This window comes from Sorex araneus, chromosome X (genome assembly GCF_027595985.1).
Source record: "Sorex araneus isolate mSorAra2 chromosome X, mSorAra2.pri, whole genome shotgun sequence".
Taxonomy (NCBI): domain Eukaryota; kingdom Metazoa; phylum Chordata; class Mammalia; order Eulipotyphla; family Soricidae; genus Sorex; species Sorex araneus.
This window is the reverse complement of record NC_073313.1, coordinates 2,150,498-2,165,891: the sequence shown is the minus strand read 5'-3', so window position 1 is coordinate 2,165,891 and position 15,394 is coordinate 2,150,498.

The window sequence follows — 15,394 nt, the reverse complement described above, 5'->3', positions numbered from 1 at the left end:
TCTACTTACCTCTCCAGAAAATCATCATCTGCTTGTCTTCTTCTGTCCATCACCACATCCATCGCCAGTTTGTTTCGTCAAGTGTAATCCTCCACCTATTCGGATTCAAACACTTTTGGGTTTCCTCCATTTCCGTCTCTTTGCCAACATCTGCATCGTCTTTTTCAATTCAAATTCCCATTCACCCAACCAACTCTTCTTTTGATGTCTTTCTCTTATTTTTCCTCTCGTTCTCATACTCTTCTTCCCGCCACCACCTCCTCCGGCGCCTGTTTTCTCCCTCCTCCTCCTCCAACTCCTCCGTTTGGCATCGTAAGTCCAATTCCAGCACCTGTTCTCTTGTTGCCTCCTTCGTTTTCATCACTCTGCCTCCAATGTCTGCTGCTCTTCATTCTTCTACTTACCTCTTGTCCATGAACTCATCCTCCTCTTTTTTTCTTCTCTGTCCACCACCTCCGCCACTGCCTGTTTTCTCACTCCTCCTCTTCAAACTCCTTTTGGTTCCAAACCTCAAAATACTCTTCCTCTTCCAACATTGTCTTGCTGTCTTTTACACCACTATGCCTCCATAGCAGTTCTTTTACTCTACTCCACCAAGAACTGCTCTTCAGTTTTCTACTTACCTCTCATATTCAAACGCATCCTCCACTTCTCTCTTCTTTCCTCCACCACCCCATCAACCTCTGGTCTTCTTCCTCTTGGTAATAAAGTACTGCATTCGGTCTCCATACCTCCCAGTCCTTTCCTGACTTGACAGACTCTTTTCACAGCCTCGACTCCTCTGTGTCCTTTTTTTCCCCCTTCTACTTACTTCTCAAAAAAACATCATCTGATTGTCCTCTTCCGTGTATCACCACGTCCATCACCAGTTGTTTCATCAAGTGTGATACTCCACCTTCTCTGATTCTAAGACTTTGCTGTTTCCTCCATTTCCATCTCCTCTTCAATATCTGCTTCGTCTTTTTCAACTCCCGGTCTCCCTCTCCCTACACTTCCCTGTCCCTCCTCCTCACAAATTCCATTCACAAATTCAACTTCCCATTCACCCATCACCTCTTCTTTTGATGTTTCATCTTCCTTTATTTCTCCTCTCATTGTCCAATTCTTTTTCCCGCCACCACCTAATCCTCTGTCCGTTTTCTCCTTCAAACTACTCAAAGTTCTCCTCTTCTTCTAATGTTGTCTTGTTCTTGTATACACCACTCCACCTCCATTGTCTTCTGCTCTTCAGTTCTTCACCTTACCTCTAATTCGCAAAGGGATCCTGCACTTCTCTCTTCTTTCCTCCACAACCTCCTCTACTACCGGTTTTCTTTGCCAGGGTCCTGCTCCTCCATCTTCTTGTGTCTGCGACCTCCTGGTCCTCCTTTTACTGATGGGTTCTTTGTCACTGCTTCGCCGCCTGTTTCATCTTTTCCCTTCTACTTACCACTCTATGAAATAATCCTCTTGTCTTCTTCCCTCTATCACTGAATCTTTCGCCTGTTTGCTTCATCTACTAAGCACCTCCACTGTCTCTCGAACACTTTTGTGTTTCCTCCATTTCCATCTACTCTTCTACTCTTGCGTTGTCTTTTTCTACTCTAGGGTCTCCCTCTCCCCACACTTCCCTGACCCTCCCCCTCTCAAATTACCTCACAAATTCAAATTCCCATCCCCATCCACCTCTTCTTCAAATGTCCCCTTCAAATACCTCTGATATATTTCTGCTCATTGTCCTACATTTCTTTTCTTCTTCCCTCTACCACCTGCTCCTCTGCTGCTTTGTCCCTCCTTCTCCAACTCTTCCATTCGGTTCTGTAACTCCAATCCTCCTCCTTTTTTGGATGTCGTCTTATTCACTTATCCACCACTCCACTTCATTGTCTCCTGCTCTACAGCTTTACTAATAAGCTCCTCTTCTTATCTTCTTACCGCCACCACCTCCTCCTCCTCCTGTTTTCTCTCTCTGACTCCTTCAACTCATCTCTTTGGCATCATAAGTCCAATTCCAACCTCTGCTCTCTTGACTCCTTTTGTTTTCACAACTCTCCCTCCACTGTCTGCTGCTCTTCATCCTTCTACTTACCTCTCGTCTATGCACTCATCCTTTCTTCTTTTCTTTGTCCCTCCACCACCTCCTTACAGCCTGTATTTTCTTGCTGCTCCCTCTCCATCTCGGCCTTTGTTCTCCTTACCTGCAATTCCTCTTGTTCTGTAGTCGTTATTCTTCCATTTTCAACTACAGCCTCCACAGTTTCCTTTCTTTAGTTCTTCTCATTACCTCTCGTCTTTGAGCTCATCGTCCTCTTCTTTTCTTCTCCCTCCACCACCTCCTCCACCGCATGTTTTCTCACTCCTCTTCCTAAATTACTTTCTGTTCCATAGTAGTTCTCTTTTACTCCACTCCACCAAGAACTGCTCTTCAGTTTTCTACTTACCTCTCATTTGCAAACGCATTCTCCACTTTTCTCTTACTTCCAAACCATCTCATCGACCACCGGTTTTCTTATTCTGGGCCCATCTCCTTCCATTTCCCACAATCTTTTTCTCCTACAGGGTCTCCCTCTCCCACTTCCCTGTCCCTCCCCTCACAAATTCCACTCACAAATTCAAATTCCCATTCGCCCATCCACCTGTTCTCTGACATCACCTTCATCTTCTTTTGATGTTTTTCTCTACTTGTGGTACTACCTTCTTTACTTCTGCCCATCACTCTCTCCTCCACCACCTGATTTCTTCTTCTTCCCTCTTATTCCTCTATCGCTACCTTTTTTCTCCATACCTCCAATTACTCTTGTTGTGACGTCATCCATGTTCTATTTTCAACTCACGGCCTCCACAGTTTCCTTCATTAAATTCATATCATTACCTCTAGTCTTCAAAATCCTCCTCCTCTCTTTTCTTCTTCCCGCCACCACCTCCTCCTCCTCCTGTTTTCTCTTTCCGACTCCTTCAACTCATCCCTTTGGCACTGTAACTCCAATTCAGCTTTTCTCATTACCTCTCATCTTTGAACTCATCGTTGTCTACTCTTATTCTTCCTACCACCAACTTCTTCTCTACCTGTTTTCTCTGTCCTCTTCCTCTAACTCCTCCGTTTCGCATCATACCTCCAATTCCAGCTCTTGTTCTCTTGTTGACTACTTTTTTCAACACTCTGCCAAAACTGTCTGCTGCTCTTAATTCTTCTACTTCTACATGCGCTCATCCTCCCCTTCTTCTCTTTGTTTCTCCACCACCTCCTTACAACCTGTATTCTTCTTCCTTCTCCTCCATCTCTGCTTTTGTTCTCCTTACCTGCAATTCCTCCTTTTCTGATGTCGTCCTTGTTCCATTTTCAACTCAAGCCTTCAGTTTGTTTCCCTTTACTAGTTCTCATTACCTCTCGTCTTCGAACTCATAGTCCTTTACTTTCTTTTTTTTGCTTTTTGGGTCACACCCAGCGATGCTCAGGGGTTACTCCTGGCTTTGCACTCAAGAATTACTCCTGGAGGTGCTTGGGGTCCATATGGGATGCCGGGGATTGAACCCGGGTCATCCGCGTGCAAGGCAAATGCCCGACCAGCTGTGCTATCACTCCGGCCCCTCATAGTCCTTTTCTTTTCTTCTCCCTCCACCACCTCCTCCACCGCCTGTTTTATCACTCCTCCACAATTACCTTTTGGTTCCATACCTCAAAAACTCCTCATCTTCCACCATAGTCTTGTTCTCTTGTACATCATTATACCTCCATAAGTTCTCCTTTACTGCACTCCACCAAGAATTGCTCTTCAGTGTTTCTACTAACCTCTCATTTTGAAACGCATACTCCACTTCTCTATTATTTCCAACACCATCTCATGCACCTCTGGTTTTCTTTCTCTGGGTCCTCCTTCCATCTTGTGCTTCAGTACCTCCTCATCCTTTTTTTACATGCCCAATCTTTATTACTGTTGTGCCTCCTCTGTTGTCTTTTTTCCTCCTACTTACCTCTCCACAATGTCATCATTTTCGCGTCTTTCTCCCTCCATCACTGCGTCCACCAACAGTTTGCTACTTCAACTGTAATCCTCCACCTTCTCCCAATTCAAACACTTTTCTGTTTCCTCAAACTCCATATCCTCTTCAACATCTGCATTGGCTTCTTCAACACCAGCTCTCCCTCTCCCCACTGTTCCCTGTCCCTCCCCCTCACAAATTCCTTTCACAAATTCAAATTCCCATTCACCCATCCTCCTCTTCTTCTGATGTTTTCATTTCATCTTCTTTATTTCTCCTCTTATCGTCCTACACTTCTCCCTCCACCACCTCCTCCTCCACCAGTCTTCTCACTCCTCCTCCTCCAACTCCTCCTTTTGGCATCGTACCTTCAGTCCAGCTCCTGTTCTCTTGTTGCCTCCTTCTTCACCACTCTGCCTCCACTGTCTGTTGCTCTTCATTCTACTTACCTTTCGTCCATGAACTTATCCTCCTCTTCTTTTCTTCTCCCTCGACCACCTCCTCCACCGCCTGTTTTCTCACTCCTCCTCCTCAAGCTCCTTTCAGTTCCATTCCTCAAAATACTCCTCCCGTTCCAACATTTTCTTAAAAACCACTATGGCTCCAGAGCAGTTTTTTTTCTCCACTCCACCAAGAACTGCTCTTCAGTTCTTCTACTTATCTCTCATTTTCAAACGCATCCTCCAATTCTCTCTTCTTTACTTCACTACCCCATCCACCCCCGGTTTTCTTCCTCAGGGTCCTCAAATTCCACCTTTGGTTTCCGTACCTCTGTCCTTTCCTTACATGCGGACTCCTTTCACGGCCTCACCTCTTCCATGTCTTCTTTTTTGCTTCTACTTATGTCTCCACAAAATCATCATCTCTTGTCTTCTTCGTCCATCTCCACGTTCATCACCAGTTTGCTTCATCAAGTGTGGTCTTCCATCTACTTTGATTCAAACACTTTTGTGTTTCCTCCATTTCTGTCTCCTCTTCACTATCCACATTGTATTTTTCAACATCATGTCTCCCTCTCCCTTCACATCCCTGTCCCTCCCCCTCAAAATTCCATTCACAAATTCAAATTCCCATTTACCCACCACTTCTTCTGATGTCTTCGTCTTAATTAATCTCTCGTCATCCTACTCTTCTTCCTGAAACCACCTGCCCCTCTGCCTGTTATTTCCCTCCTCCTACTCCTACAAATCCTCTATTAGCCATCGTACCTCCAATTCCAGAAACTGTTCTTGTTGCCTCCTTCGTTTTCATCATTCTGCCTCCAATGTCTCCTGCTCTTCATTCTTCTACTTACTTCTGGCCCATGAACTCATCCTCCTCTTCTATTCTTCTCCCTCCACCACCTTCTCCACCGCCTGTTTTCTCACTCCTCCTCCTCAAACTCCTTTTGTTTCCATACCTCAAAATACTCCTCTGCTTCCAACATTGTCTTGCTGTCTTTTGTACCACTATTCTTCCATAGTAGTTCTCCTTTACTCCACTCCACCAAGAACTGCTCTTCAGTTCTTCTACTTACCTCTCATTTTCAAATGTATCCAACTCTTATCTCTTCTTTCCACCACCATCTCATCCACCTCCGGTTTTCTTTCTCTGGGTCTTCCTTCTTCCATCTTGTTTTCAGTACCTCCTCGTCCTTTTCTTACATGACGGTTAATTTTCACTGTCGCCCTTCCTATGTTTTGTCTATTTTCCTCCTACTTACCTCAACAAAAATCATCATATTCTTGTTATTTCCCACCATCACCGCGTACATCACCAATTTGCTTCATCAAATTTGCTCCTGGATCTTCTCCAATTCAAACACTTTTCTGTTTCCTCCAATTCCGTTTCTTCAATTGCGCATTGTCTTTTTCAACTTCAGGTCTCCCCGTCCCTAAAATTCCCTGTCCCACCCTTCACAAAATCATTCACAAATACAAATTCCCATTCACCCATTCACCTCTTCTTCTGATGTCCCCATCATCTTCTGATACATCTCTGTTCTAATCGTTGTACTCTTCTCCTTCCCGCCACCATCTCCTCCTCCACACGTTTTCTCTCTCATCCTTCTCAAACTCCTCCTTTCGATTCCATACTTCATAATCCTGCTCTTCTTCTAATGCTGTTCTTGCAACACAACTACACTTCCATTGTCTCCTGCTCTTCATTTCTTCTACTTACCTCTCGCTCTAAAACGCATCCTCCACTTCTCTCCTTTCCTTCACCACCTGATTCACCTCTGGTTTTTCCTCCTCTATCTTCTGTGTTTCCATATCTCCACATCCTACTGTTATTTGACGGGTTTATTTTCATGCCTCACCTCTGTGTCGTCTTCTTTTCTTCCACTTACCTCTCTAGAAATCATCCTCTTCATGTCTTCTTCACTCGATCACCCGGTCCTTCTGCTGTTTGCTCCTGCTACTCTGCTCCTCCAACTTCTGATTCACTTTTGTGTTTCCTCCATTTCCGTCTACTCTTCTACTTCTGCAATGTCAATTTCCCCTCCAGGGTCTCCCTCTCCCCACACTTCCCTGACCCTCCCCTCACAAATTCCATTCACAAATTCAAATTCCCATCCCCCCATCAAACTCTTCTCGATATCCCCTTCATCCTCTTCTGATGTTTTTCACCAGTTGTGGTACTGCCTTCTTTTCTTCTGCCAGTTGCTCTCTCCTCCAACTCCTGTTTTCTTCCTTCTTCTTCCACTAGCTCCACCTTTTTTCTTTATAACTCCAATTCCTCTTGTTCTGACATCATCCATGTTCCATTTTCGACTCCGCCTCTGTGTCTTCATTCAGTTTGTATCATTTCCTCTAGTTTTTGAAATCCTCCTGCTCTCTTCTTCCCACCACCACCTCCTCCTCCTCCTCTTTTCTCTTTCTGACTCCTTCAACTCATCCCTTTGGCATCATAACTCCAATTCCACACTCTGTTCTCTTCTTGCCTCCTTTGTTTTCACCACTCATCCTCCACTGTCTGCCTCTCTTCATCCTTCGAATTACCTTTCTTCATGCATTCATCCTCTCCTTTTCTTTGGCCCTCCACCACCTCCTTACAGCCTGAATTCTTCACTCCTTCTCCACAACTCGGCCTTAGTTCTCCTTGCCTGAAATTCCTCCTGTTATGATGTCATTCTGTTCCATTTTCAACTCCAGCCTCCACAGTCTCCTTCACTTCTGTTCTTCTGATTATCTTTCATCTTGGAACTCATTGCCCTCTTCTTTTCTTCTCCCCACCATCACCTCCTCCTCCTCCTCCTCCAACTCCTCCATTTAGCACCGTACCTCTAATTTCAGCTCTTGTTCTCTTGTTGCCTCCTTCCTTTTCACCAATCTGCCTTCACTGTCTTCTGCTCTTCATTCTTCTACTTACCTCTCATCCATGCACTCATCCTCCCCTTCTTCTCTTTGTCCCTCCACCACCTCCTTACAGCCTGTATTCTTCTTCATTCTTCTCCTCCATCTCTGCCTTTGATCTCCTTACCTGCAATTCCTCCTGTTCTGATGTTGTCCTTGTTCCATTTTCAACTCTAACCTCCAGTTTTCTTCCCTTTAGTTGTTCTCATTACCTCTTGTCTTCGAACTCATCGTCCCCTTCTTTTCTTCTCCCTCCACCACCTCCTCCACCGCCTGTTTTCTCACTCCTCCTCTTCAAACCCCTTTTGGTTCCAAACCTCAAAATACTCCTCCTCTTCCAAAATTTTCTTGTTGTCTTTTACACCACTACGCCTCCAAAATAGTTTCTTTTATTTCACTCCACAAAGAACTGCTCTTCAGTTTGTCTACTTAACTCTCATTTTCAAATGCAACCTCCACTTTTCTCTAATTTCCACCACGATCTCATGCACCTCTGGTTTTCTTTCTCTGGATCCTCCTTCCATCTTGTGTTTCACTGCATCCTAATCCGTGTTTTACATGACCGATCTTTTTCACTCTCCTGCCATCTATGTTTTATCTTTTTTCCTTCTACTTACCTCTCCACAATGTCATCATTTTCGAGTCTTTGTCCCTATATTTCCGCGTCCATCACCAGTTTGCTACTTCAAATGTGCTTCTCCACCTTCCCCAATTCAAACACTTAAGTTTCCTCCAATTCTCTCTCCTGTTCAACATCTGCATCATCTTTTTCAACACCAGTTCTCCCTCTCCCTACAATTCCCTGTTCCTGCCCCTCACAAATTTCATTCACAAATTCAAATTCCCACTCACCTATCCACCTCATCTTCTGATGTCTTCATCTTCTTTATTTCTCCTCTTGTCATCCTACTATTCTTCCCACCACCACCTTCTCCTGTTTTAACCTCCTCCTCCACCAACTCCTCCGTTTGGCGTCGTACCTCCGAATCCAGCTTCTGATCTCGTTGCCTCCTTCGTCTTCACCACTACCCCCACTGTCTGCTGTTCTTCATTCTTCTACTTACCTCTCGACCATGAACTCATCTTCCTCTTCTTTTCTTCTCCCTCCACCACCTCCTCCACCGCCTGTTTTCTCACTCCTTCTCCTCAAACTCTTTTCTGTTCCATACTTCAAAATACTCCTCCTCTTCCAACATTGTCTTGCTGTCTTTTACACCACTACTCCTCCACAGTAGTTCTTTTACTCCACACCACCAAGAACTGCTCTTCATTTCTACTTACCTCTCATTTTCAAACGCATCCTCCACTTCTCTTTTCTTTCCTCCACAACCTCATCCACCTCCGGTTTTCTTCTTCTGGGTTCTCATGTTCCGCCTTTGGTCTTCATAGCTTCCTGTCCTTTCCTTACATGACAGACTATTTTCATGGCCTCGCCTCCTCTGTGTCCTTTTTTTCACTTCTAGTTACTTCTCCAACAAATCAGCATATGCTTGTCTTCTTCTGTCCATCACCACATCCATCGCCAGTTGTTTCCTCAAGTGTGATCCTCCACCTTCTCCCAATTCAAACGCTTTTGTGTTTCCTCCATTCCAGTCTCCTTTTCAATATTTGCATCATCTTTTTTAATTCCAGTTCTCCTTCTGCATACAGCTCCCTGTGCCTCCCCCTCAATAATTACATAAACAAATTCAAATTCCCATTCCCCCATCCACCTCTTCTCTGATGTCCCTTTCATCTCTTTCTGACCGTTTTCTCCACTCGTGGTACTGCCTTCTTTACTTCTGCCCATGTCCCTCTCCTCCACTACCTGTTTTCTTCTTCCCTCTTACTCCTCTATCTCCCCTTTTTTCCTCTGTACCTCCATTCCTCTTTTTCTGATGTCATCCATGATCCATTTTCGACTCAGCATCAGCAGTGTCCTTCATTAAGTTCTTATTTCATATAGTCCTCAAAATCCTCTTCTTCCTACCACCACCTCCTCATCCTCCTGTTTTCTCTCTCCGAGTTCTTCAACCCATCCCTTAGGCATCAAAACTCCAATTCCACCATCTGTTCTCTTCTTGCCTCCTTTTGTTTTCACCACTCTCCCTCCACTTTATGCTGCTCCTCATCCTTCTACTTACCTCTCATCCATGCACTCATCCTCCTTTCTTTTCTTTGTCCCTCCACCACCTCCTTACAGCCTGTATTCTTCTTCCTGCCTCCTCCTCCATCTCCGTCTTTGTTGACCTTACCTGCAATTCCTCCTGCTCTGATGTTGTCCTTGTTCCATTTTTGACTCCAGCCTCCAGTTTCCTTCCCTTCAGTTCTTCTCATTACCTCTCTTCTTGGAACTCATTGCCCTCTTCTTTCTTCTTCCCAACACTTCCTCCTCCTCTGCCTGATTTCTCCTTCCAAAACTTCCGTTTGGCATCATACAAGCAATTCCAGCTTCTGTTTTCTTTTTGTCTCCTGCGTTTTCACCACTCTGCCTCTGTGTCTGATGCTCTTCAGCCTTCTACTTACCTCTTGTCACTGAAATCATCCTCCCCTTTTCTTTGTCCATCCACCACCTCCTTACAGCCTGTATTCTTCTTCCTTCCTCCTCTTACATCTCCGCCTTCTTCTCCTTACCTGCAATTCCTCCTGTTCTGATGTCTTCCTGTTCCATTTTCAACTACAGTCTCCATGGTTTACTTCCCTTCAGTTCTTCTCACTACCTCTTGTCCATGAACTCATCCACCTCTTCTTTTCTTCTCCCTCCACCACCTCCTCCACCGCCTGTTTTCTCACTCCTCTTCCTCAAATTCCTTTCGGTTCCATAACTCAAAATACTCCTCCTGTCCCAACATTGTCTTGGTGTCTTTTAAACCACTATGCCTCCATAGTAGTTCTCTTTTACTCAACTGCACCAATAAGTGCTCTTCAGTTCTTCTACTTAACTCTCATTTTCAAATGTCTCCTACTCTTCTATCTTCTTTCCACCACCATCTAATGCACCTCCAGTTTTCTTTCTCTGGGTCCTCCTTCTTCCATCTTGTGTTTCAGTACTTTCTCATCCTTTTCTTGCATGATGGTTCTTTTCATTGTCACACCTCTTATATTTTGTCTTTATTCCTCTGTCTTACCTCTCTAAAAAATCACCATCTTCTTGTCATTTCCCAACATCATACATCCATCACCAGTTAGCTACTTCAACTGTGCTCCTCGACCTTCTCCAATTCAAAAACTTTTGTGTTTCCTCCAATTCGATCTCTTCAATTGCGCATCATCTTTTTTCAACAACAGTTCTCCCTGTCCCTACAATTCCCTGTCCCACCCCTCACAAAATCATTCACAAATACAAATTCCCATTCACCCATCCACCTCTTCTTCTGATGTCCCCATCATCTTCTTCTGATGTTTTCTTCGTTCTACTCTTCTTTCCGCCACCACCTCCTCCTCCATCTGTTTTCTTCCTCGTCTTCTCAAACTCCGCCTTTTGATTCCGTACCACGTAATCCCGCTCTGCTAATGTTGTCTTGTTCTTGTTTACACCACTTCACTTCCATTGTCTCCTGATGTCCAGTCTTCTACATAACTCTTGTTCTCAAACGCATCCTCCACTTTTCTTCTTTCCTTCACCACCTCCATCAGCTCTGGTTTTCTTTCTCCGGTTTCTCCTCCTCCATCTTCTGTGTCTCCGTACCTCCTCGTCCTACTCTCATTTGACGGATTTTCAGTTTCACCCCCCTTCAGTGTCGTCTTCTTTTCTTCTACTTACCTCTCCATGAAATTATTCTTTTCATGTCTTCTTCCTTCCATCTCCCGGTCCTTCACCTGTTTGCTTCTGCTACTGTGCTCATCCACCTTCTCTGATTCAAACACTTTTGTGTTTCCTCCATTTCCGTCTCCTCTTCATATTCCTGATCATCTTTTTCTCCTCCAGTGTCTCCCTCACCCCTCACTTCCCTGTCCCTCCCCCTCACAAATTCCATTAACAAATTCAAACTCAAAATCACCATCCATGTCTTCTTCTGATGTCTCCCTCATCTTCCTCTATTTGCCCTTTCGTCGTCCTACTCTTCTTTTCTTCACACCACCATCTCCTCCTCTGCTTGTTTTTTTCACTCTTTATCCAACTCCTACTTTCAGATATGTATCTCTAATCCTCCTCCTCTTCGGATGTCATCTAGTTCTCTTTAACAACTCTCCACCTCATTAGAATACACGATTTTTCTAATTACCGCTCATTCTCAAAGGCCTCAATCACTTCTCCCTTCATTCCTCCACCACCTCCTCCACTACTGGTTTTCTTCCTCTTGGTCCTTCTCCTTCATGTTCTTCTGGGTCCACTTTGCCCCATTGGTGGTCCTGGGTTTACAGCCACAAGAAAGCAGGTCTGGTCACGTTGGGCTGTCCGGGGTGCAGCAGGAGTCCCCCCCGAACCCCCTTACCCCAGACCAGACCTGACGCTTGTTTCCTGCTCTAGAAATGAGCAGATTCCACCCAGACAGATATACCCCGGCGGGTGTTGGATCAGTGTATGACTGAAACCCGATCGTGAGTTGCTTTGTTACTGCATCTCACTGGGATTCAATTTTTTAAAAAAGACACTGACGCCACTGGCACTGATGTCCCTAGGCAGAGGGACAGGGGTGAGCCAAGGTGTGTCTCTGACAGGAAGTGGCTCAGCCAGACATCCCCCAAACCCCCACTGCCCGTGTGCAAATAGCTACTAGCAGGGAAGCAGGGACCAGAGCCATGGCCATGGCCTGTGTCCGCCCCGCACCCTGGCACAGCAGCACCCGAGGCCCACAGCACAAACACCCTGCCCCCTGTGGGCACACTCGAGTCACTGTGAGCGTCGACCACCTCCTCTCAGCTGCGCCCCTGCCACCCTCTGCCCCATTGGTGGTCCTGGGTTTACAGTCCACAAGAAAGCAGGTGGGCAGCGGCCTCCCTGGAGAGTGGGCCTTGCTCTGGCCTCTGTGTCCCTCATGTCTGTCTGCACACTGGCTCCAGGGGCCTACTGGGCAACCTTGGTTTCTGTAGAGGAGTGAGTGTGGCTCCTGCAGGGCCGGTTGTGGGGTAGGGGGGCTAGCACAAATAGGCAGTGTCCACTGTGGAGAGCGATAGGTTTGGAGAAATACTTTGGTGAGAGGGACATGCAGGATCTCCGTGGTCATGTAGCGGGATCACAGACAGCGGCAAAATTAATTCACACACACACAGTGGCACACACGTGGACAGCTGCAGGATGCAGAGCAGGCAGGCTCACATACACACCTGTTGGGTTGCTGGAGCCCTCGGGCTGCCAACGAGACCCTCAGCCACACTAGCCACATCTCATTCCGATCCCTCAGGTCTCACGCACGGAATCGCTGGGAGTATCCACGGCTCCGAGTGTCCATCTCCCAGCGTCTAACTCCCGGCAGCCACATGCCAGAGGATCCACATCTCACTCTGAGTACCGATTTCTCTGAGTGCCCACATCTCAGTATAACCATCTCACGCCGAGTATCCACAGAATACTTCTCAGAATCTCAGAGGTGGTCTCCGTGCTGCCGTCACGCATTGTCCCGAGATGACAGTGAAGACTCTGAATGTGACACAGCACTGATTCAGGGGAGAAGTTTTTGAAAGCTGGCCCATCACGGAATCTTTTCTTTTTTAAAAAAGTGAATCCCAGTGAGATAGTTACAAAGCTACTCACGATCGGGTTTCAGTCATACACTGATCCAACACCCGCCTTCACAGTTCACATTCCCACCACCAATGTCCCCACTTTCCCTCCCACCACCCTCTCTCCCGCCCCCTCCTGTATCTAAAGCAGGAACTTTCTCTCTTTCCTCCATCCCTCTGCCTCCATCTCTCCCTCTATGTCTCTCTCTCTGTCTCTCTCTTTCCCTCCCTCTCCCTCCTACTTTGAGCACTATAGTTTGCAATCCAGGTACTGAGAGGTCACCCTATTCGTGCCTTCTCTCCTTCTGCACTCAGTTCTTATCCAGATCAATCATTTCTGACTCTCCTTGCCACAGTGCTCCGTTCTCTCCCCCAGCACCCGAGGCGGGCATCTGACCGGCCAAACTGCACATTGAGGGGATGATTCTGAAGGGTGAAGCTCAGCTTATCCCCACTATACAGACATCTGGATGCAAGGCTCCAGAGAGCGGGCCTGCTTCTCCTCCGTCCATGAAGGAGGAGTCTATATCTGTGTGTGTGTGTATATATATCTCTGTGTGTCTGTTTATGTCTGATCATATGTTTGTGCATGTCTGTACACATATGTTTCTGTGTATCTGTCACTGTCTTTTGTGAATCTGTCTCTGTTATATGTGTGTATATGCCTGTGTATTTGCATGCCCGTATCTGTGTATCTGTGTATATATTTGTCTCTGCATATATCTCTGTGTGTGTCTCTAGTGACAGTGTGTGTACACATGAGTGTATCTGTGTATATCACTCTGTGTTTGAAACTGTCTCTTGTTTGTATATTCATGTGTGCATCTGTGTGTCTGTATATTTCTGTGTGTCTATGCACATGTATGTCTGTGTATATTTATGTATATGTGTCTGTGTATGGGTGTATCTGTGTATGTCTCTGTGTGTGTCTGTGTTTATGTTTCTCTGTGTGTCTCTTTTGTTTTCTTTTTGTTTGTTTTTTTCTTTTTGGGTCACACCTGGCAATGCACAGGGGTTAATCCTGGCTCTGCACTCAGGAATTACTCCTGGTGGTGCTCAGGGGACCATGTGGGATGCTGTGAATTGAACCTGGGTCGGCTGTATGGAAGGCAAATACCCTACCCGCCGTGCTATCACTCCAGACCCTCTGTGTGTCTCTTTGGTTTGCACGTGTATCTGTGTATGTCTGTGTGTTTCTGTGTGCATTTGTCCGTGTATATGTCTGTTTCTACATCTATTTGTGTGTCTATACCTCTGTATGTGTGAGTGTGTCTCTTTTGTGTGCATGCGCATTTGTTGTGTGTATATCAGCATCATTGTGTGCATGCACGTATCCGTGAATCTATGCATATATCTGTCTGTGTCTCTGTACGCATATGTGACTGGGTATATGTCTGTGTGGGTGTCTCTATGTCTGTGTGTACGTGGCTCAATGGGTGTGGGACTGTATGGCTATGTGTGTATATGTGTGCAAGTCTATATGTACATCATGTGTGTGTCTTGTCTAAGTATATATCAGTATGTTTATGTGTCTGTGTTCTTCTGTGTGTCTGTGTATGTGTTCATGTGTCTTTGTGTCTCTGTGTGTCAGTCTGAGCACCTGTTTGTGTCTGTATATATCTGTGTGTCTGATTCTCTCTGTATGCTGAATCCTGTGTGTGCATATATGTGTGTATATGCCTGTGTAGCTATGTGTACACGTGTCGATGCATATGTCTGTGCATGTCTTAGGGTGACGGTGGGTGTGTATCTCGGTATATGTCTGTGTGCGCACATATATATGTCTGTATGTGTCTGTTTCTCTGTGCTTGTGTGTGTGCACATGGGTGTATGTGTCTTTGTATGCATGTTAGCGTTTCTGTGTATATGTCTGTGTCTATATGTCTGAGTGTGTCAGTGTGACTACGTCTGGGTCTCTCTCTCTATATATATATCTGTTTCTCTGTGTCTCTGTATACATCTCTGTGTATATGTGCATGTATCTGAGTTTGTGTAAACATTCATGTTCTGTCTGTGCACATGTGGGTATTAGTCTGTATGTATCTGTGTTTGTGTATATGTTTGTGTCTGTGTATATCTGTGTGTATCTGTGTGGATGTGTGTGTTTGTGTTGTGTATATGTCAGTATGTCTCTGTGTGTCTGTGTGTGTATGTCTGGATGAGCATGTGTCTGTGCACTGTGTCTGTTTCTATGTATGTCTGTATTGTCTCTGCACATGTGTTGTATGTGAATATGTATGTTTTTGTGTCTATGTCTGTGTGACATGTTGATGTGTCTGTGTACATGTGTATGAGTCTGTGTATTTACATCTGTGCACTTGTGTGCTATATGTATGTGTGTGTATCTTTGATTATATGTGTGTACAAGTGTGTGTTAGGTTGTATCTGTGTTTCTGTACGTATAACTGTGTGGGAAAATGTATACATGTGTCTGTATGACTATGTATATAACTGCA